Source organism: Pimephales promelas, chromosome 12 (genome assembly GCF_988280905.1).
Source record: "Pimephales promelas chromosome 12, fPimPro1.hap1.1, whole genome shotgun sequence".
NCBI lineage: Eukaryota > Metazoa > Chordata > Actinopteri > Cypriniformes > Leuciscidae > Pimephales > Pimephales promelas.
This window is the reverse complement of record NC_142780.1, coordinates 23,530,241-23,555,089: the sequence shown is the minus strand read 5'-3', so window position 1 is coordinate 23,555,089 and position 24,849 is coordinate 23,530,241. Positions and strand designations below refer to the sequence as shown.

The following is a 24,849-nucleotide window of genomic DNA, read 5'->3' as shown; positions in this document are numbered from 1 at the left end:
TCTAAGACTGAACTGAACACCCTTACAGACTGTTTCCAATGACTGCAGTAGATTTTAAACACTGACTGACTTTTAAACATGGCGTGTTTGGGCATGATCAGTCTTAAGTATCAAATTACTTTCATAATTCGTAAAAGTGTGTGTCCGGCTTTACTAAAGATCCCTTTCTTACTGTCTGCATCAGCTGACCACAATTATAATTCTGCTGAATGTGATTAGTCATATCTCATGCAGTATCTCTACTGTCATGGTCATGGACAGCCTGGAGGACTTGAACTCATCTTTGTTCAAATACACATCGGGTGACAAACTACATTGGGAATAGTGATAGCAGTTAAACGATGGTGCACATAATAGCTCCATATGGCTCATCTAAATAAAACAACCATAAGCTGTCAGAGCAGAGCAGCGGCTCCATGGAGCGGCAGAAAGGTGGAAGCGCCGGAGGACGCCTATGATGTTTAGCCTTCCACAGGTCCCAAGGTCAAATGCAACCTTGCATCTGGCCAGCCATCTGCTCCCCGCAGCCGGCCGACAGAGCCTGTCACCACCAGCTCTGCTCTCCAGCCTTGTGGGATGCGTTTTGATCTCTAAGGGATATCTGGGTAGACAGGGGGCATGAGTAAAAGAGCCTTGCACAGGTGCTCTGTGATGCAAGTGTGTTTGCAGCAGATTTTTTCCCACTCTTCATGTCAAGTCTCCCGTCTCATCCGTTTTGTCTTCTCTTAAGTGATCTCTCTCCGATTTTGTCATCCGCTTGTTTCTCTTCTTCAATGCCATTTGAAAATGTGCCCACCTCCCCGTTACCTTTTCCAACTGTGATACTTTACTATCGTTCGTCGCCTGCTCGCCGTGAGACTTGATTCAAACAGATTGGCTGACAGATTGTCAGACGTTTCTTTGAAATTATATGTGTATTCTTCTAAAATTCAACAGACGCTGATGTCCTCGGGTGAACAGTACAGCCAAAATAACGAAGTTGGATGATATTTCAATTTTCTGTCAAATCAAGTCATTGTCCGTCGGAGGGGCTCAACTCTACTTCAAGCTAATTTCAACAAAAGAGCAGGACGTGAGGAGAAAACTAAATAAATAGTTTCAGTGACTTTACAATAATTCAGTAATCTTCTTACCTCAAAAGATGATCCAATCAGATAGCAGGACTGCAGTCATTTAAGGATAAAGGTCTGGATCGCTTAAGAAAACTGTGACATTCTTCAACCGACCTAAGAAAACAGACAACAATGATTGATCAGTGATGAACGCAAGTTTTGAGATGACCATAATTACGATAAAAAATAAATACTAGGGCTTAAAAGTTTGGGGTCTGTAAGAGTTAAATAAATTTCACATAATCCTTCAGAAATCTAAAATGCTGAATTTTTATATTATTATTAATGTTGTGCAGTTTTGCTACGTAATGTTTTTGTAGATACCATCACACCATAGTTTTTTCTACATCCAAAGTACGCGTTCTTATCTATTGTCTCCACAGACACACAAATTAGGCCTTTTCATTCATAAAATGTCTGTTTTGTGTGATCAGCACCAGTTAATGAAGCTATAGACAGTCATCCCAGGACTGTGACACTAAGACACAGTGCCAAAACTAACAGAACGAGCGCTTAGAGAAAACAATGTCTTTGCTGAGAAGATGATGAAGGCGCTTTTCACTTAACATTCATTATGGGCAGATTTCTAACCAAATCTCTACAAATCCCCCATCAGAAGCTGCCCAAATCTCAGGGCATCTCAGAGCGCAATCTGCTCTTCCAATCTGCTGTGTGAGAATGAGACACTAGCTCAAGCCAGCTCCTTACTGACAGCACCGGTGTCTCAACAAATCTCCTGTCTCAGCTGCATCTCCTTATTCTCTTGGTCAGTCTGTCTGCCTCTCTTTAGCTCTGTCTATGTCACTCTCTCTTTCGCTCTATGCACCTTATTATCGGTCTCTCACCCCATTTTGCTTTACATAAAGACAGGCGGCAGACACAGAGGAAATGCAGTACTGTGTAACATCTTGTATCACCAGAGAGTAATATAAATTGCAAAAAAGAAAAATTGATCTAATAACAGCCATGTTTAATATTGCAAAATGATTCTCAACTTGCAAATCCCCTCCAGGGCAATGTGAATTAGTTATGCTCGTGTAGAGCGGCCTCTTAATTCAGCAAATTCTGCAGCACTACCTGCATAAACGACTTTCGAACGGCTGAAGCAATAATGAACAGCACGAGAGGGTGAACGTGGCTATTATACAAACATTACATACAAGCATTTTTATCATTTGTTTTTCAATTTAAATGTACAGTCTGAAGAGTGAAGACAATCACCTGGTCAGTGCTGGACACAAATCTTCACGGCATATACTCAAGGTAAAACACTGGATTTGGGTGGAAAAATTCTGCCATTATTTTCTCCCTCTCATGTTGTTCCAAAGCCATATGTTGTTTTCCACTTTTTCAGTGGAACATAAAAAGAGAGATATTTTTGGTGTATCTTCTCACAGTGACCATGTCTTTTAAAGTGACATCTTTTCTTCCGTATTGTGACACATCAGCGTCACATATGAGAAGTCTGTTATCTTTACCGGAAGTTCCAGTTATGACATTGATTACATATTAAGATCAAATTGTTCACAATAAGATCTATAACATGACTTTACACATTTTTGCCAACTGTAAGCTTAAAAAAAAGTTTTAAAATTAGTAAATACAATGCGTGTGTGCTATTTTCCAAGTCATATTGTCAGGAACGGACCAACACTGTTCCTCAACAAAGGACATTGTTCACAAATTATCTTCATCTCCAGTGAGCTAATTAACTTAATACACTGTCCGCAACCCAATCTTTCAAGAAACGGATCAATATAGTTTGTTCATGACTTGTTCTTTTGCGGCAGCTCTTTCCACTGAGCCTGTTGATCCTTTCCACAAAACGAACAAAACAATTTATTCACGAATACAAGTACAGCTGATTCCACTCTCTGGTTCAACTCACTGACTCATTCAAGATTATTAGTAAAGTACATTTTGGTCCATCTTTGTATGACTTCAAAAAATCTGGAATATAATTCACAGTTTATATAGACTATCTTTAAGATACATTTATTGTCCGTTTTGGCGCTTGGGTGTTCACTATAAACTGTTGTTACATTAAAAACAGCCTCCATACATATCTTCAGTATATGGTTTTCGACGGCACATTCTCATCCCAAGACGTCATCTGAGTGACGCTTTTGACCATACGTCAACATCCAACATTTTGGGGTACCCTTTAAAGCCAGTTAGATGACGATTCTAGGGGGTCGCTTACCTTTAGCGTCAGTTAGATGACTCGTTAGGGTTAGGATTAGATAGCGTCATCTAACTGACGTTAAAGGGTGCCCTAAAACGCCGGATGTTGACGTATGGTCAAAGGCATCAGTTATATGACGTATATGACAAGCAGTTTTTTTCATGTACATACAGTTTTATGCGCATACAGTTTTTTTTTAATATACATAAATCCAAGCGCAATGGACTTTACACCTTCAGAGCCAAAACCTCAAAGTACACCATGCCTGGATCAATGCAAAAACAATATCAGTACAGTTTGACTAGTGCTGAGGAATAGGAAACCTGATATTAGATCAGTATTTCAACACAAAAATGTTTCTCCAAGCACAGTCCTTGTAAACCCACAGTCTGTAGCGTGCGGAATACGAGTGGCGCTCCGCCAACATTCCTCAAAGGCTTTTAAACCACAAACCCTGATAAGAACCCTGGCCAGCTGGTCAACCTTCGCTCCTTACAGTTCACTGCAAGGCTGTTGGGGAGAAAAGGGCTAACAGCTAAACCATCCATCCTGTATTTTTTTTACATCCTTCATCTAAAAAGCTCATACTTAAAGGTCAGAGTGTATATGATGCTGATACATTTTACATTACTTCAGCCAGGAGCATACTGAATAAAACCAGAGAAAAACAACTTTAGTGCATCAATAACAGTAGATTTAGAGGTTATGTGATGCTTTTTAGGAGTTCAGCAAGAGACTTACTGCCAGTTAGTCCATATTGAGTCAAGTCCAATGTTTTTTTTTTGTTTTTTTTTTAACATGGTAAAATGCAGTATAAACAAACAGGAGTGGTGTGCCACTGCAGACTCCACAATACATTAGGAGTTCCTTTTAAAAAAACAGCACTATTTCAATATCCAAATGTCTTGCACCTTATTAAAACGCTTGCAATATAGCAGATGTTTTTTTTTACAAAGAGACTCACTATCTAAAAACTAAAAGGACAGGACAGCCAGTTCTCGTGCAATAATCTGGAGTTATGTGTATTGCTTAGAAAAATAGGAAAACAGATTTGACAACGTGAACGTATGGTCCGGAATTTCCAAATTTCCAAATATCACTACCATAGGAATTTCAGACTCTTTATGGATTGTCATTATAGTATTACTCTTTTCTAGTTTACACAACCAAAGTTGCTTTGAAACTTTTATCTATCTCTTTTTAAAAGTGGGCATTCAGAAAGAATCTCACCAAAGTCTAAATTTATATCTGAAGGAGAAAAAAAATGAAAAAAGAAAATGCTGGAAACGTTTATGACAAAACAAATCTAAGTGAGCCATAGGCAGCATTCCAGCATCTATGTGCTTAGATTAACTGTAGAGAGGGATTTTATTACTCCAGCTTGGCTTGGTCTTACTTCATTTTTTTCAACTTTGTTCTCAAGTACTGCAGCTTATTTAAATCACACCCCAATACAGCACACGTTTAGCTTTAGCTTTCACTGAAAATGCACATTTTTGGCTTCTCCTAAGAATCTATTTAAAGAAAGACACAAACCAAATCCATCCAAACCACAAGGAAATGTGCACAAGCTGAGTTTCGTCCAAGCTGAGAGAATTTCCTGAAAGGAACGTCTGATTCGCTGAGCCGCTGAAGTTTGATTTAGTCAGAGAGCCTGAGGCGGGAGGTCTCATCCCAGATCAATCTCTCTCGAGAGAGGAGATCACAGGGGAGTAATGATAAATAACGCATGGACATCATCTCACCAAATCACACAGATCAGGATACATTTAAAAAAATTAATCACACACACACACACACACACACACACACACACACACAAACTACTACTAATTTAATGTGATTAATTTAATGCTGAGACTAACTAATGCTTAAGGGATTAGTTCACTTTTAAAAAAAACTTTTGCTGATAATTTACTCACCCCCATGTCATCCAAAATGTCCATGTCATTCTTTCTTCAGTCAAAAAGAAATTAAGGTTTTTGATGAAATACATTCCAGGATTTTTCTCCATATAATGGACTTCAATTGGAACCAAACGGTTCAAGACACTTTCAGTGCAAACTGCTCAAAGCGCTTTAAACCATTCCAGACGATGAATAAGGCTCTTACCATGCGAAACGATCGCTCATTTAAAAAAAAAATAATAAAGTTTAAGTTTTATAAGCTTAAATGGTCGCCTTGCTCTGTTCTGTGATATACGTTCGTGAATCTCCTTTTCAAACTCATTTATCAAAATGAACAAATCTTTTTTCGTGTCATTTGGTTCGTTCAACGAACGAAAGGAACGAGTTGACTCGGAAGAGGATTCGTTCATTTTTTGATGAACGAGTTCGAATAGGAGAGTCACGAACGGGCATCACAGAACAGAGCAAGGCGAACATTTGAGCTTACAAAACAAACTTTTTTTTTTTTTTTTTTAAATGAGCGATCGTTTCGCTTGATAAGACCCTTATTCATCGTCGGGAATCGTTTAAAGCCCTTTGAACAGTTTGCAGTTTGTACTGAAAGTGTCTTTTGGACCTTGAACTGTTTGGTTCCCATTGAAGTCCATTATATGGAGAAAAATCCTGGAATGTTTTCATCAAAAACCTTCATTTCTTTTCGACTGAAGAAAGAATGACATGGACATCTTGGATGACATGGGGGTGAGTAAATTATCAGCAAAAGATTTTTTTTTTAAAAGTTAACTACTCCTTTAAGTCCCTTGTCTTTAATGATGCACTGATTCGGTCCAATATGATTAGATACAACATTGTGTAATTAATTAAAAATAAAACACAATAACAGAATTTTTGGGTGAACTTTTAGAAATGACTGATTTTAGTTTTTAATTGACTCATCCTCATATTTTTCCAAACCCGTAAGATTTTCGTTCATCTTCGGAACACAAATGCAGATTTGAAAGTACATCAGAGAGATTTCTGTTCCTCCATTGACAGTTTATGCAACTACCACATTGACGCGTCAAAACTTTCATAAAGAAATCGTAAAGCTAATCCATATGAATTGTATTTGAATTTAGGCTTTTACATCATGCATCCCTAATTGTCTTACAAAACTTCAGTGAGAGGATCACAGAATGATCCTTGCTGAATACCAAAATCAAAAACACCAATCAACACAAAGATCACCGACTTGTAAAATGTCATCAGAATTAGTTATCTCCATCCCATCCACTAATGTTTCAGACCACTTTTAAAACCTTTACTACTTGCCAGGAACAACTTGGCAGTAGTTGTTTCCGTTCACAAAAAAAAAAAGAGCAGAGATGTAGGTCAGGATTCTATTTCAGCCCAGTTGAGAACGTCAAGCCACCATTTCCCCTTTTCTCTCCATTTTTTCCCCCTTTCCAGAGTGCAAACGATTTGACCATGGTCATCTTCCACCTTCAACTTCCCTCTGGAGAAAGCTTTGGTATTCAGAAAACATTGCTCCTGCTTAACCTTTGACCTTTCGACCCAGGCAGGCTGCGTCAGGACACTCTGTGTCTCATGAAGTATCTTCACTTAGAACACTGCAGGGTGGTCTTGATGCAGCCTGGGAGGAAAGTATAGCACCTTCATTTTCACTGGGGAAAAAAAATTAAACTGAAATGAGTCATTCCAGGAGATCAAAATTTTAGATTAACTTATTCCTTCAGCTGCTAACCTGAAATTACGCTATACACGCAGTGTTGCGATCTTTCTCTCGCTCTTCTTTTTTATATGAGCCCCACCAGGAGACTATTACGACAGAATAATAGCTGTGGAAACGATTTTGCTAAAGAAACATAATATTATTAAAGTGAGGTACAATCTGCCATTGTCCCTTTCCCATCTGCTGGTGGTGTGTGATATGATACGGGAGATTTATAGAGCAGTTCAGCATGTTAGTTTAACTGATGGTGCATTCTGTGTGATAATAAGCTGCCGATCGTCACAGAAGAATGAGATTAGCTCTTCCCGTCTATCTACACGCTATTATCATGCTAATTGAAAAATAACCAAAAAAAAAAAAAACCAATCATCTAAATCTGAACTGAAAGCAGTGTTGCTTGCTGTGCCGCAAAGCGCTATGGTTAGATCAGCTAGATCTTGAGGGACACATTCAATGGTCACGTAACTACAGACACCAGTTAATAAATGGGACATAGAAGGTGAAGGATCCTTCTGAAAGGTCTTGCCCATATTGTAACCTCAACACAGATATTTTGACTATTAAACATAAATTATGCAACCCATTTAGAGCTGCAAAATTAATTAAAATAGAATAATAAAAAGGATCTCCAGATACAGTATTTTAAGCAGTCACAGCTGAATGCTCCACACAAACTCCAATTTGCTTATAATGTGCCTTTTAATGTAAGTTAATGTGCATTCTGACATTTACAAATTTCCTTTCCTTTTAGTCATCATACAAAGAAAATAACAACACCGAGTCACAGAAAAGGAAGAGATGTCAGCAATGTAACAAAAGAAATTATGACAACACATTACTATTAATATTCAATAATAATAAAAATATTCATGTGCATATCAACTATTTATTAACAAACTGTTCACATTTATATATCATATTTTGATTGAGTAAAGGTTTTTTAAAAACAAATAAATCTATATATAATCTATATATATATGTATATATATATAAATAATATTAATTTAATATTAATGCTGATACGATTATTTTCTGTAATTTTTTTTCTAGCCAAGAAATAAATGAGATGTCAATGTTTATTATGATCACAATTCAGATCGCAATTGCATTATTTAAAAAAAAATAATAATAATAATAATAAAAGCCATATAGAGGGAATGCATTGACGTCACTTTCCCGCCGGAACAACCCCCCTCGGCCTGACTGAGTGATAAAAGATCTGCTGCGTGACTGGATTTAATAGGAGAAACTGCGAAAATGCGACTAAAACGAACAATTTTCTCAACTTAAACTAAATGTTGGACTCGATATAGTGTTTCTTACAACTTACTAAAGATCCAGTGATCCATGGATTTTGACATGCAGCCAGGAATTGTGTTGCCTGACATTTATTTTTGCCTGATTTCGATGCCAGGGAAATAAAAGCAATAGAGACCTAAACTAAGACCTAAATAGAGACCCAAATTGGCCTGTGAATGCTTTACATAAATACAATATAAGTAGGTCTAAATCCGGGTGATCACTTATATCAGTGTTATATATTTATATATATATATATATATATATAGCCTATATATATATCATATCGTCTTGTTTTTGTTGTTTTTTTGGTCAGTGTTTATTAAAAAAAACAATAATGCAGAATATGCGATGATAAATATTTAACTGATGAGTTGTTAATATATATAACAATACAAAATATGTGGGTATGGTTTTACACCTAAATTCAGGATATTGACACAAAATGATAACGGCAAATCCACCTTTTGCTGACAGGAGTCCAATTGTTTCTGTGAATTGCAACGATCCATTTGCTCCTCTTTCTATAGCAGTCTGTAAAAATATACCTCGGATTTTTTGTCAAATAAAGTTGTACAGTCAATCCCAAAGCTCTTTCCCATTTTATATGTGTTGTGTTTGTTTTTCACGGCATTCACACTGAAAACAAATACAGCCGCTCAGTCTTTTTGCCACTCAGTGAGTAACTGCAGGCACTCCGGCCAACGGTGACGTCACGCGTATACCCTCTATAGATTATCCTGGTGGGGGGGGGGGGGGGGGAAATTAGGCAGCAAAAAAGGCCTTCAGAAATAACTAAATAGGCTTGTACGACCATTCTCACCCTATTCAAGCTTTGACGCACTCTAGGGAAGAAGTCCAGTTACTGTTAGTATATCATGATGAGATGCACTGGAGATATTTTTAGGGGATCCGTCTGGAGAGAGAGAGGTGGATGAGATGGGGGCAGACTTGATTATTTCATGGAGTTTTGAACGCCCCCAAGTAATATCCACTGTGATCACTATATATGCTGAGGAGGGGGAGAGAGAGACTGAGTGAGTGTATATCAGGGTATGCCTGTAGTGAGAGATGCATTAGGGATAATATCAGTCTCTGTGGTTGAAATGTGTTTATGGTGAGTTGTTTTTCATACATCAGAGATTGCTCCGCAGGGATGAGCTGCAGGCCAACACACAGATAATGTGAGAAAGCAATAAAGCGAGATCAAATGAAGCAGCCTGGAAGCACTACAACAGAAATGTATGTGTGCGTGTCTGTGGGAGAGAGATATTTGCTGGTACCTGTTATATCACAAATAGCTTGAAAGGATAAAAGACTAAAAAAGACTGTGATATACATGCATTTCCCTTTCCACATGCACAGTAAAGTCATCATATGGTTAATGGAGGGACATACTTGCGGAATCTGAGGCGGCGTGAGGAGGGGGGTGAACACTCTGGCTGAGGGCCAGGGGGTTATTTTATACCCCTTCCCCAAGTCTCAATTCTGGCCCCCATGTCCACAGACCTAAAAATAACCCCAGTCTCTAAAAGAGCCAAAAACATTGTGCGAGAGGGGCGTCTGTTTCTAATCTTAAACTCCACAGGTTCCAAACCAAACCCAGGTTAGGTTATCTGCACACGCTCACAGAAATTGGCTCAGACGTACAAAGAAGATTCTGAGCTTTAAACCTCAGATCGGCCTCTTTCTCAGAACTGCACGAGAATGCCTTCGTCGTATCTACAAAGGTCATACTAACTTTCTATTTATATAGGGGGCTTGGAAATTGGAGGGATCCACAAACACTGCACTATAACACACCTGAGTATCAATCACACACAAACAGACTGTGTTACAGTAATACATTTGCAGGGCTATTACTAGCAGGCACATGTGTATTGGCTAACGTACAAAGATTTCAAAATGGCTCATACAATCAGATTTAAGAATCTGAAAAAAAAATCTTTTAAATAATAGACTTATTGTTTAATGGGCTATATGCACGCATAAGTTCCGCATTTGACGCAAGGATGCTCGTCCATTTCCGGTTGTGGAGATTAAAGCGGAGGAGAACAGAAGAAAACGGGATTATGGCAGAGTCTTCAAAATTTACTGTCCTCCCGTCTTTGAAACGAAACGTACATACGTTTAGATGTAATTTGATATATAGTTATGTTTATTTAATATAATTTTAAAAAGAAGCATAAACACAACGAGGGGTGTATGTTTTATCTGTTTTTGTGACTAACGTTTCTTTATTATAACCATGGAGTATAAAATTCAATATAAATTCTCGGTATTGCATTGGACTCTACGATCGGCGGAAGTTATCGAGCATCCTTAATCCTTCACCGGAAATACCGCCGTGCATAGAGCCCATTTGTTACATAATGTGAAGCCATTGATGACAGACTTGATTTGTATGAATAATCATATCTTTTGGTTTACATCCATCAGAGTCCAAATAAATCAAATGAAATGAGATCTCTTTTATTTCCGAAGAATTTAAACGGATTATCCAAAAATAGGCATTACAGCATGTTTGTTCAACAATATAGTTGTTCTCCTCACTGTATAGTTAGTGTGTGTGTGTATGCATGTATAAATATATATATATAAGCAATAAGGTGCGGCGTAACGGCTGAAGGGCGTTGTTAGGCACGACGCGAAGCGGAGCACATTGGAACAGCAACAACGTTCCAATGTGTAATGCATGAAAGCTCAAATAAAAAACAACATAGGAACTGCAGTGTTGTGCAGTGATAAATGGTCATCAAAGCCATGTTTTATCACGAATAAAGCACAGCTATATTGACCAATCAGAATCAAGGATTCGTTTTATAAATGTATATAAATGACAAGACGATACAAGGTTTTAGTCTGCGTGCCCCAATGCAAACACAAAACAAGTTGAACTTCTGCTGTGTTTTGGGGTTGATGAATGCCAGTCCAGGTTGAGTGACGGGTGGTGTTGCGGTACCTTGAGATTCCACGGCCTCTGTGAGAAGAAGAATCTCCTTATCTTCAGGCTGTAATTTCCTGCTCCGTTTCACTCTTTAGAGCCATAAAATTTTTCATTTTAAAAACATGCAGTGAGGCAGTCAAGTCATTTATCCAGCACTAACTCTGATGAGCGCATTTCAGATGCTCTTTATAGCCGCCTATAAAAGTTACAGCAAAACAAAACACAAACAAACCTGAACACTCAGACTTTTAAAGGTCACCGTAATGCGAGTAATATAAAACACATAAAAGGTTTTTTTTTTTCTGCCTCAGAGAATGTCAATAATGCTAAACGCTAAATGCTAAAAGTGTTGCTTTCTCTGAGTCTTGCTTGTTTGTGAATCACCATTTGTGAGCATTTACTTGCTCCCATTTTGGGAGCTTTGAGAACTTTTCAAAAAACAATCTGCAGTTCCAGCCTTAAAGCAAACACAGAATCAATAACCGACGTTTAGGAAGGCTGACTAGTTTATCTCAGAGATGTATCAATCTTAAAATTCTGGCTGATACCAAGCTGATATGCTAATTATACCAACACATTTACACTATTTGTTATAAATAGTTGAAATGTAATAAAAAAAATCAATTGTTTTAAATGCTATAAATGAATTAAGGCATCACAACATTGAAAAACAGTATTAAAAATGGATATCCCGTTTTGAGATTTTCTAAAGATTACATTTAAAAGTCTTTTTAAATTGTAGTCTTTTTAAAGGTTAAATAAGTAAGCAATCTAAAAAAATAAATAAAGTAATAATGTAGTATAGTATTTGAAATACATTTAGTGAATTAACATGCACAATTAAATATATAATATCAAACTATACAATAAACTAACCCCCAGTTTCACAGACCAGGCTCAAGATAGTCCCAGACTAAAATGTTTGAGCTGTATTAACTAAAAACCACTTCCACTGACATATCTTGATATGGCAGTGTCATTGTTTTGTCTTAAGATGCACACCTACTTAAATGCCTTCATTTAAGCCCTGTCTGTGAAACCAGGCCAAAATGTCTTAATAACGGTCGTATTTTATTTATTTGTACAAACTAAACCCTCATGGAAAAGTCTTTAAATTCATCCCACAATTTTAAAGGTGCATCAAGACCCCTGCTCCCCTTCTGTTCTGCAATACAATAACCAGTCTTATGTATAACACCCCCTATGAAACCCATCCAATCTTCTATCAGATGAATCCAAAAGCAAGATATTATTTTGTTATTTTTATTTTTATTTAAGTGTCTTGCACTTACATGCCCAGCCCAAATGGGCTTAGAAGACACTAATTACATAAAACATACACCAAACACAAGATGACCATCATACAAAAAAAAAAAAAAGACACAAGAAGATCACCAACACAAAAGGTGTAAAAATAATTATCTCGAGCTTCCAGTTCAGTCAACCCACCGACTAGTTAATTTAAAAAAATGCGAAGTATTGCAAATCCCTGGAAGGAAGCTCTTTAAATCAAATTCCATCGTCTAAATTCATTAGAGGGTGATGAAAGCAACATAAATGGCTTCATAATATCCTATATCAGATTATCCATGTATGAACCATGCTTAATCTTCCACCACAAGTGGGAAGAACGGTTAACGTTACGTCCTTCCCGAGGCATTCTGGGAAATAAACATATTATAAAGGAGCCCAGAGAGTTCAAAACCAGATTAGAAAGTTGAAGGCTCACAACAATTCCAGCACAAGCAGCTAATCAATGCAGCAGGAAGAGTTGTTCCATTATAAAGTGATTAAGAGATCATTTAAAGCACAATCTGGAGCAACCCCAAGCCAACCACCCTGGAGTGAGACAATCAATAACCTGTATGTATGGAGAACGGTAATTAAAACCGAGAGCTGCAGTTCGCAATGCAGGTTGGGGTGGGAGAAGGAGGGGTGGTGCTGGCTTTGGAAAGCTGTTCTGGACACACTTGCCCGTGGAAGTGAGCTCAGCTTTGAATTTTAGCATACCAATGTGACGAGTACAAAAAGGTGTCTGTGTGGAGTCTGGAGGCTGAGGATATGGTTGAATATTCAAATGAGGTACAACGAAGTAATCATGACTCCATAATCAGGTGGAAAAAGGATTTGCTAGAAAAAAGAAATAATAAAAACAATGACACACACCAGTGATTTCACATGGTTATCACTCAGTCTCCATTTAGCTCGCATTACTCAGCTAGCCTTCCATTCTTAAAGATGACAGTTTGTGTAGGCAGCGATTTCTTTCCTCATGAATCACATTGTGTGTGTGCGCGAGTACGTGATTCATATTGTGTTTTTTTTTTCATGGGACTGACAGAAAAAAAAATCTAATGATAAGGTCATAAGACATTATGAGGTCAAATGTCTTACCTATTTAAAGTCTTTACCTATTTTATAACTGCTTTTAATTACAATGTGTAATTACGTATCGGTTCTTTACCATATTTTTAAAATGTATTAGAATCCGTCATAAATGTAGATTTTTTTTTATTGTGTGTGCATCTACATTTTCCCTACATTTTATATTTCAATTACCTTTGACATCATTTATACCTCACTTTTAATAATAGTTGTACTTAATATTGAGCAAATCTCATTATGATCCATTCTTTATAGTGTATTTTATAATATTTTGATGTCCAAATTAACTTGTAGTGCTTACCATTTTTTTAAAGAAAAAAAACAAAAACAATATCGACCTTAAAGGGTTAGTTCACCCAAAAATGAAAATTAAGTCATTAATTACTCACCCCCATGCTGTACCAACCCCGTAAGACCTTCGTTCGTCTTCGGAACACAAATGAAGATATTTTTGATTAAATTTGAGAGCTGTATAACTACCACATTGGCTCCTAAGGGACTGCCTCTTGACGGCCCAGAAAGTCAATGAAGAAAATGTTTAAATATCCCAAGTGACTACCGTGGCTCAACTATATGTTTATCAAGCGACGCGAATACTTTTTGTGCGAAAAAACAAACAAAAATAACGAGTTTATTCGACTATTTCTTTTCTTCCTTGTAGGCCAGAACGAGACTTCCTTAGATTTCCTCTACGCATGCGCGAGAATTGCGATCTGAAGTAGTGTAAGCTGGTGTGAGCAGATCGCAAATCTCGCGCATGTGTCGTGGAAATCTAAGGAAGTCTCGTTCTGGCCTACAAGGAAGAAAAGAAATAGTCGAATAAACTCGTTATTTTTGTTTGTTTTTTCGCACAAAAAGTATTCGCGTCTCTTGATAAACATATAGTTGAGCCACGGTAGTCACTTGGGATATTTAAACATTTTCTTCATTGACTTAGATAAAAATAAGATAAAAATATTATTTAGGTAATCCTTGTAATCACAGCCTTGTAATAGATTTTTTTTTTATCGCTGTTATGTCTATTTTGGCAAACCCTCGCTTTGGACCTGAACAGACATCTGTCGGTGATGAGGATTTCTATTTTGCAGAACTTGCAGAACCTACACGCAATTCAATACGCACATGGAAATGAATGAAACATCATTTGTAATAAACAAAGCTGTTGTACTCGGCAAGCGATTGGCCTTTCGTTTTTCTGTGTGTAATCTCTCTTAATTTGCAAACATATCTCTGTCTTTGTGTAGTGTCTGGACACACTCCATCTCAGCATGCTTTGCAGGAGTGGCCAGTTCTCAGTCTCTCTCCATCTGTGGCTGCTGTGGTTCTGCGCGTGATGTTTGTCAAGAGGTTAAAGTTTCTGAAAAATGGCTTACAAATCTGCTGGAAGCCAGGCAGTGTGTCCAAGGGCAGAAGGGAGCTGAGGGCTGAGGCCTGTAAGTTTTACATCACTCTTTTTATTTATTCTACTGGGGTTCAATGCTTACTCACCCAGGATTCGCAGCCCAGTGCTAGTTCTGGTGAAAGCACATGCTTCAACTAACACCTCCAAAGGTTGCCCATTTTTCCACCAGTTATAAATCTAAGAAGAGTTTTAAATGAAGAAAATCAATCACTTTATGCCACAATACAGACAAAATGTTTCCTTCCCAAATCAAACTGAACTGATTATGTGCAGGAAAAATCAGAGACCTTATATAGGCTAAGCAGAAAACCTTTCAGATTTGTAAAACTGTACGTCAGAAGTTAGAACCACTGCAAAATTTCATATAGAGATCCTAGTCAGCAGAAGATCGTGCGTACATCCCCACCCCGGCTGTCTGATCCCCAAATCAACCATATGAAGCTTACAGCACCTGGTTTTACTATGCATATTCTTAGCTGGATATAATCTCCATATGCCCATCCATGTGATACTACTTGCTTTAACCTAACAAGACACAAACAGTAAATGACATTTGTGCTGTCACATTACATTGCTAAAATTAATCAGTATTCTTGTATTTTTTTAGAATAGAAGTAAATAGAATTAAAAAATATTATGAACCACTGATCTATATAAATGACCAAATTGCTCATGACAAAAAAAAAAGTGAAGCCAACCACGCAGCCGTATTGGTATTTGTCCCCTCACATTCTATTTCTGATAATATTTTTTGTATATTCAAATCAATTTCTGATTATAATCCCAGATATACATCTGTGTTTAAAGGGTTAGTTCACCCAAAAATTAAAATGATGTCATTAATGAGTCACCCTCCCTCATGTCATTCCAAAACCGTAAGAAAGGTCTCTGACTAAATCTAAAACATCTTAAACTGTGTTCCAAAGATGAACAGAGAGACCAACTGTCCCTCCATCGAAAATGTGTATGGTATACTGTCCTTGTCCAGAAAGGAAATAATGACATCATCAAAGTAGTCTATGTGACACCAGTGGGTTAGTTGGAATTTTTTGAAGCATCGAAAATACATTTTGGTCCAAAAATAACAAAAACTATTACTTTATTCAGCATTGTATTCTCCTTCGGTTCTGTTGTCGAGCCGCGTTCAGTGACGCTGGTGACGTGTTATCAGTGCGCCAGAGCTTCATTTAGAGCCTGAGGGAGACGCACGCTGTAAACAAAACAATCTTCGCAAGCATGTTTTTGACACAGAGGAAGACTTGCATTTTTTGCCCAGCCATATTTATTTTAACCCGAATACACGGACGCACCAGATAACACGTCAGCAGCGCCTTACGTCATCAGCATCACTGCGGACTCGTAAACGCAGATCGACAACAACAGAACCAGAAGACAATACAATCTTGTAGTCTAACCCACTGATGTTACATACTTTGATGATGTCTGTATTTCCTTTCTGGACTAAATCTAAAATATCTTAAACTCTGCTCCGAAGATGAACGGAGGTCTTACGGGCTTCGGACGACATGAGGGTGTAGGTGAACTAACCTTTTAAATTCCCCCTGTGGTGAAAATCCAGCTTTTAAATGTTGTTTTTATCTCTATGCGGTGTTTTTAATTTACTTTAAGACAAACCATGCTTTAAGACAAACCGTGTGCAAATTCATAAGTTAACACCATTGCAGAGTATTTTCTCTTTAAAATAGCAGTAAACCAAAGATCGTCTCAAAAACGTGGTTTCAAATCGCTGGTGTTTCTGACGTGACGTCACAAACTACTTAGTGCTTGGGGAATCATAAACCCGTGGAACAAAAGGCAAAAGAAATACAAAATACTTTAAGTGAAAGCCTAGGTTTAAACCTACAATAATAACAACAACAACAATCAAAATAATACAATACATAAACAAAAAAAAGTGTAAATCCAAAAGGTTTCATGTTTCAAAAGTTAATTATTCATGTGACCTTCACTCTGTGAACACTTGACTTATTCTATTCCAAAATATTGTTAAGTGGAAACCGAATGTAAAAGTAGCAAAGTGCTGAGCTACTGGACTTTCTAATGAATTTTTCATAAATGGCGCAACTATGTCATCTCTATGAAATCCGGGTTTTTGGAGGTCTACTAGTTTTACCCATTTAGCAACGCAACATGTAAATCACATGGGCAGTTTTGCACAAAATAGTGCCTCTCATTTTAATTTTATTGCAGTATGAGTATGCTTAAAATATTTTTATAAGTAAAGTTAAATTGTTGACAGTTAGCCTACTACATCTAAAATTGCCGAAAAAGAGGCAGGGGTTAAATCCGCTCTAATCAAAATATTACAAAGATTAAGTGGTCTTTTGTATACTACTAAACGTGGTAGTCTTTCAAAGCATTTCTTGAGATTAGGGTCAATGTCCACAATATGCCATTGAAACGTTTTAAAGTAGCCAGCCATCAGCCAAAACTTCCTGCATATCCTAAAATTAAGCCATGCTACTGACTTTCTGTTATGCCACCCTAAGATTTGTACTCTGCCCATCTGGCCACCCTATTAAAAATAACCTGTCAGCTTGTCTCCTACTGGAGTATGAATAGGACTGGGACTTGGACTCTGTAGAAGATTTCAGCAGAATTACCTTAAGTGTGAACGTGTGACGAATTAGCATCATCGACCGCCAACCACTTCATAACAGAGTTTAACACAACGATGCCATTCATTACAGCAGATTATGGAGGACTGACAGAGAAGCCATGGTTCTCAGCTGGAATATTAAACCTGCACAGCTATTTAGCATTCCTGTATTTGTATATACAGTGATGTCGGGACTACAAGTTGTACCCACCCAGAGAGAGGTGGCCAGGTTTGTGAAGGCCAAGGCAAACTGATCGCGCTGCCATGCTGGGGTTGGCTGCCCCTGCAAGAGGGCTGCGTAATGGATGATGCCGAGGCCCTAGGTCTGACAGGTAATAATTCACTCCCCAGGGGTATGAGACCCCTCACTGGACTTAGGCAGCCAGGCAGGAACAACAGCTCTCATTCCACTGCACCTCAACTGCCTCATAACCCTCCTCTCCAGGTGCATCTGCAGCTATCGCCTACCCTGTTGCTACGGGTTACAACAATCAACATGAAATATGAGGGGCCATTATAGTGCGGAGTGAACTCTCTAGAGTAACTAATTGAAAGCGATCCATTGTGTCTCACAGCTGGTCCAAAACAGGTAGAGGATAGTTGTTTAGTTCACATTCAAATGTAGAGAATGGAATGAACTGCATTTCTAAAGTTTTAATCCGTCATAAAAAAAAAAAAATCTATGAATAACTAAAGCAGGGAAACAAGTCTCAAATGTAAATTGTCCTCATCTGATGAAATGGGGGAAAAACAACAACTGTAGATGATGGCTTCGATCCAATTGTGGCACCAAGGCTATTGTAGCTCTCATTACGCTAAGAGCCATTAGAAGCGCACAGCCATCCATGGTGGCATATAACATAATTTAGACTGGCATAACATAATTTAGGGCAAAACTACAGCAATTGAAATTGGATATAAATTACACCCAGGATATATGCATCATAGATTTACCTAGAGGAGACCATGATGGGTTGAGACAAAACCAGAGATATTCACAGGGAAAATGTCTTCCGTGTCCTGTATATGTCTGGCTATCAAAGATCTTCTAGACAAACAGGTTAATGATTATAGAGAATCATTAGGGTTTAAACAAGGCTTTTAACCAAAACAAGGACAAATGATGTCTGTAACTTTGCTTATTCCGAACAGAATTGCTGCAAGATTGTTTTGCTTCAAAATGACAGTTAAATGATTGAGAAATATTCTCTGTAAAATAGCCAGAGCAATCTGCAAAAATGTCGTTTGGACCCCAATGTTCTTCAAAATATCTTCTTTTTTTTCTTGTGCTCAGCAAGAAGAGAGTGTTGACGTCAAACAATACGAAAGTAAACAGCATATTCAACGGTATTGTAATACATAAACATATCTAAAAGTCTAAAGCATATATGAACATCTAAAGTAAAGCAAAGAGAAAAGCTATTTAAGTGGAAAACATCACACTCTCTGACTGTATTATAATACTGGAACCCACTCAAATTCTTCTTGGGCCACTTCAGAATTACTGGTTGAATATTTTAAGAGCACTTATATTGCAATTATGGACCAAACCCACTTATTAAATAACAGTTATCAAACGTTTTTAAAAAAGAAAAAAAAAATACCAGAGGAAAATCTCTAATGATAGCTTAGTGAGCTATTTATTATTCAATAACACTTAGATGATTCAAGGCAACCTCGGGGTAGATGCTTGAAATATACCTCCTGCACCCGGAGGGATGAGCCCTCCAAGCACTTAGTCTTGCTTACGGTTGAATTTTGCAGAGACAAAAGTGTTTTAAGAAAGCACGGTCAGACATTAAGTGATGCTTAGGGCACAAACAGGGCTGTAGTGAACTGATCTATAACAAACGTACCAGCAATGTAGTAAAGCATTTGTGTTATATCTTGTGCATTGCTACATGTTTATGTAGGCTATTTGATACTTATTTGATGGATGACAGCCATAATTGCTCACTTTATGGACTTAAATGGACGACATGTCTAGTTATAAAATTATACCATCATAATAGATTAAAACAGTGGTCAAACTAGGTCGTTTTTAAAGAGCTAATTTCTGGCTGTTCTACGAACAGCATATGAACTGTTATATTATAAAGAGATTTTTGTTTCACTTTAACCAAAGACAACCATTAAGCTTATTATAAATCAAAAAATACCACACTAACTATTAAGGATGTTAAAAGTACAAGTAGTTTAATTGTTGCTTATAGACGCTCATGCGCGTGCTCTCAGCTAGAGTGCTTGCGTACTCGACTGCGCGGTCAAATGCACTTCTCCGTCACAATGCAGTTCTTGGCAAGATATTGGACACAGTCAGCTTTGTCTCAAGTGAATATATACACAAAGGCAGGAAGAAAAGAAAAAAAACATGCATATGTCAAAAAAGATCTGTGCATTAGGTCCTGTTGTTTATATGCAGCCTAAACCTCCTGCATGCAGTCCATTATATCATTAATAACACTGAGAAAATATTGGCAAGGAAAAAGACAATCACTACCTCTCTGCTCTCATCTGGATAACTTTAAAGCATTAGCTTTAATGAAGCCCACAACAGTTAGATAGCTAGTGGAAAACGTTTCTTTGTTCTATCTATTTTGTTTACTTGTCTTACTGTGTTAAACTTAACTGAATAAAAAATAGATTTAATTCATTTGCGCATTAAAAACAGGCAAATAATGAAACAGGAGCCCGTGATATTGAAATTTAACTGGACTATGTGACAGGCTATTTCGGTTGTTTAGCTAACTTAAAGCTGTCATAAAAATAAATAAAACAAAATGACAGAACGGTTTGTATTGAGATGATACAAAGATGACTGTTCAGTTGAAAAACCCCCATAAAATTCCAAGTAATTCCTGCACTATCGGAACGATAAATGTTAATAAATGATTCGCCGCCACACTGCTGGTAAAGGTGCGCAACACGCTAATGAACATCCTACTGCACTCTCAGCTCCGTGCCCAAGGCCAAACTCCTCTAAAAACACCGACCAGCAGTCCAAAGCCAGCAAGTCTATCTTTCTGGACCAGGATACTACGCTCTCTATGTTTTACCATCCGACTGACTGAGTGCAGTGCTGCGCGTTATAACGTTAACGTTAAACAACCGAGAGCTTGTAACCGTTTGACGCGCAAACACAAGTTACAGATTTGACTGGATAACGGACACTCTTCAGTGTCGTTATGTGTTTCTTATCAACATACCAATGCGTGTTCCACTATAGTCACAGCATTAGTGGACAACCCAGCGGTTTTGATATTTAGTGCAATCAAGACCAATGCCAATGTCCGAGGGTATAGATAGCCACACGTCTGAACAACATCTAAAACGAGCCAAAATAACAAAAATACAAGCATTAAAATAACCAGAAACGCACTGTCAATAGCAAAGGCTGGCTTCACGTAGGCACTGACTGCAATATTTACCGACTTGAAACGATACCTGCTTATTTCCCCCAAATTGTGCAAATTATCGCAGTGCGTTTCTATCCTACACAAACTTCGCTGGCTGTCACGGTCAGAGTTTAAATCATAAAACAGACACGGAGAAAAAAACTTCCAGCAAAGGAGAAAAACAGCTCATTTACCTTTGCTTTCTTTTTTTAATTGTCCTTTGTGCTCTTGCAGAGGGTTGATTCCTTGCAGACGCGAAGCTCGTCCGTAGTGAAACACAGACGAAACGGAAAAGCTGGTTGTTAGTTTAGTGTTCCGTCAATTGGTTCATTGTCTTCATTAATCGCATTGGTAGTGCGGAGCACCCCTTGGCACACAGCTGACACACGCCTATGAAAAAGCAAGACTGCGCTAAAACTCTATTACATTGTGAACGATCGCTCGCAGGCCACACCCCTAGTTTTCGAGTGACAGGTCGCTTGTCCAATCAGTATCCGCCGAAGTGTTTTGATGGTTCTCTTTAAAAGTTTCTTATAAGCCCGCCCATACCGTGAACTGTTTGAACTGTAGATCCTCCCTTGTAAATGACTAATAGTCCATTACATATCCAAAACAGCTGGCCAGAAAGAGTCTGATGGGTGTAGGTAATAGCAATTTGAGTTAGGCTACCTCATAAAATGAAGATGTTTGTGCCAATATGTGGAGCACATTTAGCATAAAAAAGATAATGTAGGCTATTAAATGATTTTAGTGACGTTTTTATCTATGTGGATTTTTTTCTAACCTCAAAAACATGGTGTAGAACACTAAGTCAAATATTTAAAGTCAGCATGATATCAGTTGACACTCTAAAGGGTTCACCCAAAAATGAACATTCTATCATACTCACCCTCACGTTGTATGAGTTTCTTTCTCCTGTTGAACAGAAAATACAATATATTAAAGATGGTTGGTAACCAGACACATGTTAAATATTTGGGGGAATTTTGACCTGTGCCCTGGTTACTTTCTGACCCTCACAAGCATATACTTTGAAGAACAAACATTCAATAATGTGGTTTTGGTCACAGAGGTTCTCTGGACTAAAGCTGAGAGGAGATCATCCTGGTTCAGTGGGCACTTTTGAAGAGCTCAGTTCTCCCTTGACAGGAGATTTCCAACAGAGCTTAGCCATGGACCATAAAACCTGGGCCTTCTGCAGTGGTCAGGCACTAAAGTCCACATCAGGGGCGTTTCTAGGATTTGATCTTCAGGGGGGCTTAGCCCTCAGTGAGAAAGAATGTGTGGCAAGAGACCATTGCCTAAGTGGTACCTCTTTCTAAATTGGCACAGGCTATATTACTCAGTAAAAAGCACCCTACCAAAACATAAATTGGTACCAAGTCAATACAAAAACTTTATAAATGATACAGTTGTTCTGCTGTTCCGTTCAAATCAGTACACACGTTTAGACTACTGTTTGACAAACATACAATTGGCATCATATTATTTTCATTAATAATTATCACTGTAAAGTATAGCTAAAAAAACACTAAAGATTTTTTCTTCTGGCCTGGTCGGATCACAGCAAAACAATAATACAGCCTAACTAAGGAAAACAGAAGGTAAATGGGGCTGTTTTCATTTTAAGACATAATTGCAAGGATCAATTATATTGACACACATCCGATATTTTCTTAATTGTTTTCGACACCGACTGTGGGTACTTGTCAAGACGGCATTTTGGCATAATTTTTTGTGTACGCGCATGCTGTCTGTCACATCTATCACAGTGCCTATGAAGTTACTTTCACGGCATCTTGTGATTGAATGGTTTAAAATCCTTTGAATGTTTAAACTAAGAAGACTTAAAAACACATGAAAACCCAATCTTTCAAATGGGTTATAGTTATTGGGGGCTGAGACGGCAGATGACAACAGGCTTAGACTAAAAACAGTCTAGAACCAACCTTGGTTCACACCCATGTACATATTTTCCCCCTTTCATTTACATGTTATTTATTTTTGTGCCATAAATAAAACCTAAGAGGGAAAAATAACATGCACAGTCACAATGCAAGGGTTAAATCATAGCTCCAAAATCCATTGTGTCATTGTTGCTTTTCTGTTGGGCTGACGGGCAGGAAAGATGTATTAGAGCATATGCAAGAACAACAGGTAAAGTGTAGAAGGCAAAAGAAATTGGCAACATAATATATCATATAACATTTCTTTTCCCTTCTACACTAAACATATTCCCTGCCCGGCCGCCCAACCGAAAATCAACAATTATATATATATATATATATATATATATATATGAGAAGAATGAAGAATTGAACCATGAACATTAATAATTCCCAACATGGCAAAGAGTTAAACATTTTTAAGTGCAATCTGTGAAATTGCTGTTGTGTTTTGCCTTGTCATGCTTTTCACAGACTCAGTGGGTTTTTGGTTGGTTTGGCATATTTACAGACAGAATTTATCTGTAGTTTCCTTTGGCAGTTGGATGTTTGCTAAAAGCCCAGTAAGTACGGTGAGCTCTCTGGAAAAGAAAGTGATCCAAATTCATTCAGTCCGGATAAAGCTCTACTATATCCTTTGACTGCTCACTCTTCTGAAATGGATGTTGACAAAATCTTTAAAGTATTTTAAAGCTATAGTGGTCAGGGAGCTGTCAATGCACTTTTTTTTTTCTTTTTTTTTTTTTTTTACAAAGATTCACTTTTATATGCTTTTGTTTCTTTTGATCCTTATGTCCAGGGGGTGTCATCGTCAAAACAAAAGCTCTTGAATACCAATTTGTGATCGATTCTGATTTGACTGTCTGGCTCAAATACATTTTTCATACTATGCTATTCTTAAACATTTACAGAATGTTTTATGCTTGAACATTCAGAATATTGAAAATGGCATGAACATAATATAAAATAGACCCTCTAATTTCCATATAACTTTTAAAAAGAATTAAACCAGTGTGAATATCAACCAGATTTACTGTACTTCTCTCAGTAAAAAAAAGCTATAGCATCTGAGGCGTTAACTGAACCTTTAACATGTTAACATTCCTTCTAACATTCACTCTTCACTATCATTAACAACATGGACACAAACCTCAAAGTGCAATGTGGTCTATCATATGACCTACCCACACTGTGTTTATATTCCAGCGCACAAACATACACAGACAAGCTGGCTACACATCCTGTTGCTGTCATCATCTCTGTAGCAAATCATGTGGTTTGTGATCCAGAAGACTCCTGGAAGCACGCAACAACTGAGAATATGAATATTGTGCCTTAGTGCCTTAAAATGTGGACCATAACAACAGACGTTCATTATATGGTTCAAAATATCTTCGTTTATCTTCAGCACAAGAAAGAAAGACATTCAGGTTTGGAATAACACGAGGGTGAATAAAGGTTGACAAAATTTATTTTTGGGGGGTAAATAATCCCTTTAAGACTCTCTAGACACCTTCTGTGTAAAATACAGTGTTTTTCTTCAAAACGTTGGTCAAACTGTTAGTTTCAGACTGAAATGATTGGAGGGTGTTTCTCAATCAGCGCCCTAGCTCTCAAGCTTGTGAATCAGAATATTGTGTACATGAATAAGGGCACTAAGGACCCTGGCTCACTACACATTGGGACTGTGAATACTCAATTTTCCAATTTGACAATACGTGCAACACGTGTAGAATGTCACTGATATTATCAACAACAGGCAGGACTTATATCTTTCTGAAAGTATTTGTTATGCTTTGTAAACACATTGTTCTGTTATAAACTAAAGTGCTGCAGGTATGATGTCACTTTGCAGGCCAAAAGGTGGAAATGAGTTGAACAGGATTTTGGTTAAATGTCTTAAGTCTGAGGAGAACACA

At 37.7% G+C, this 24,849-nt stretch overlaps 1 protein-coding gene across 2 annotated transcripts in view; it reads right to left on the bottom strand.

Annotated features, from left to right (window-relative positions):
* sema6cb (semaphorin 6Cb) overlaps window positions 1-21,403 on the bottom strand; it is a 152,269-nt gene extending 130,866 nt beyond the window's left edge. For both annotated transcript variants that reach the window (XM_039679607.2, XM_089117755.1), the window contains exons 1-2: window positions 21,179-21,403; window positions 1,134-1,226 (exon numbers count right to left, since the gene is read on the bottom strand). The gene's annotated coding sequence lies outside the window, so the exon portion shown is untranslated. The remainder of the gene's footprint in view (window positions 1-1,133; window positions 1,227-21,178) is intronic.
* Window positions 21,404-24,849: the final 3,446 nt, after the last annotated feature.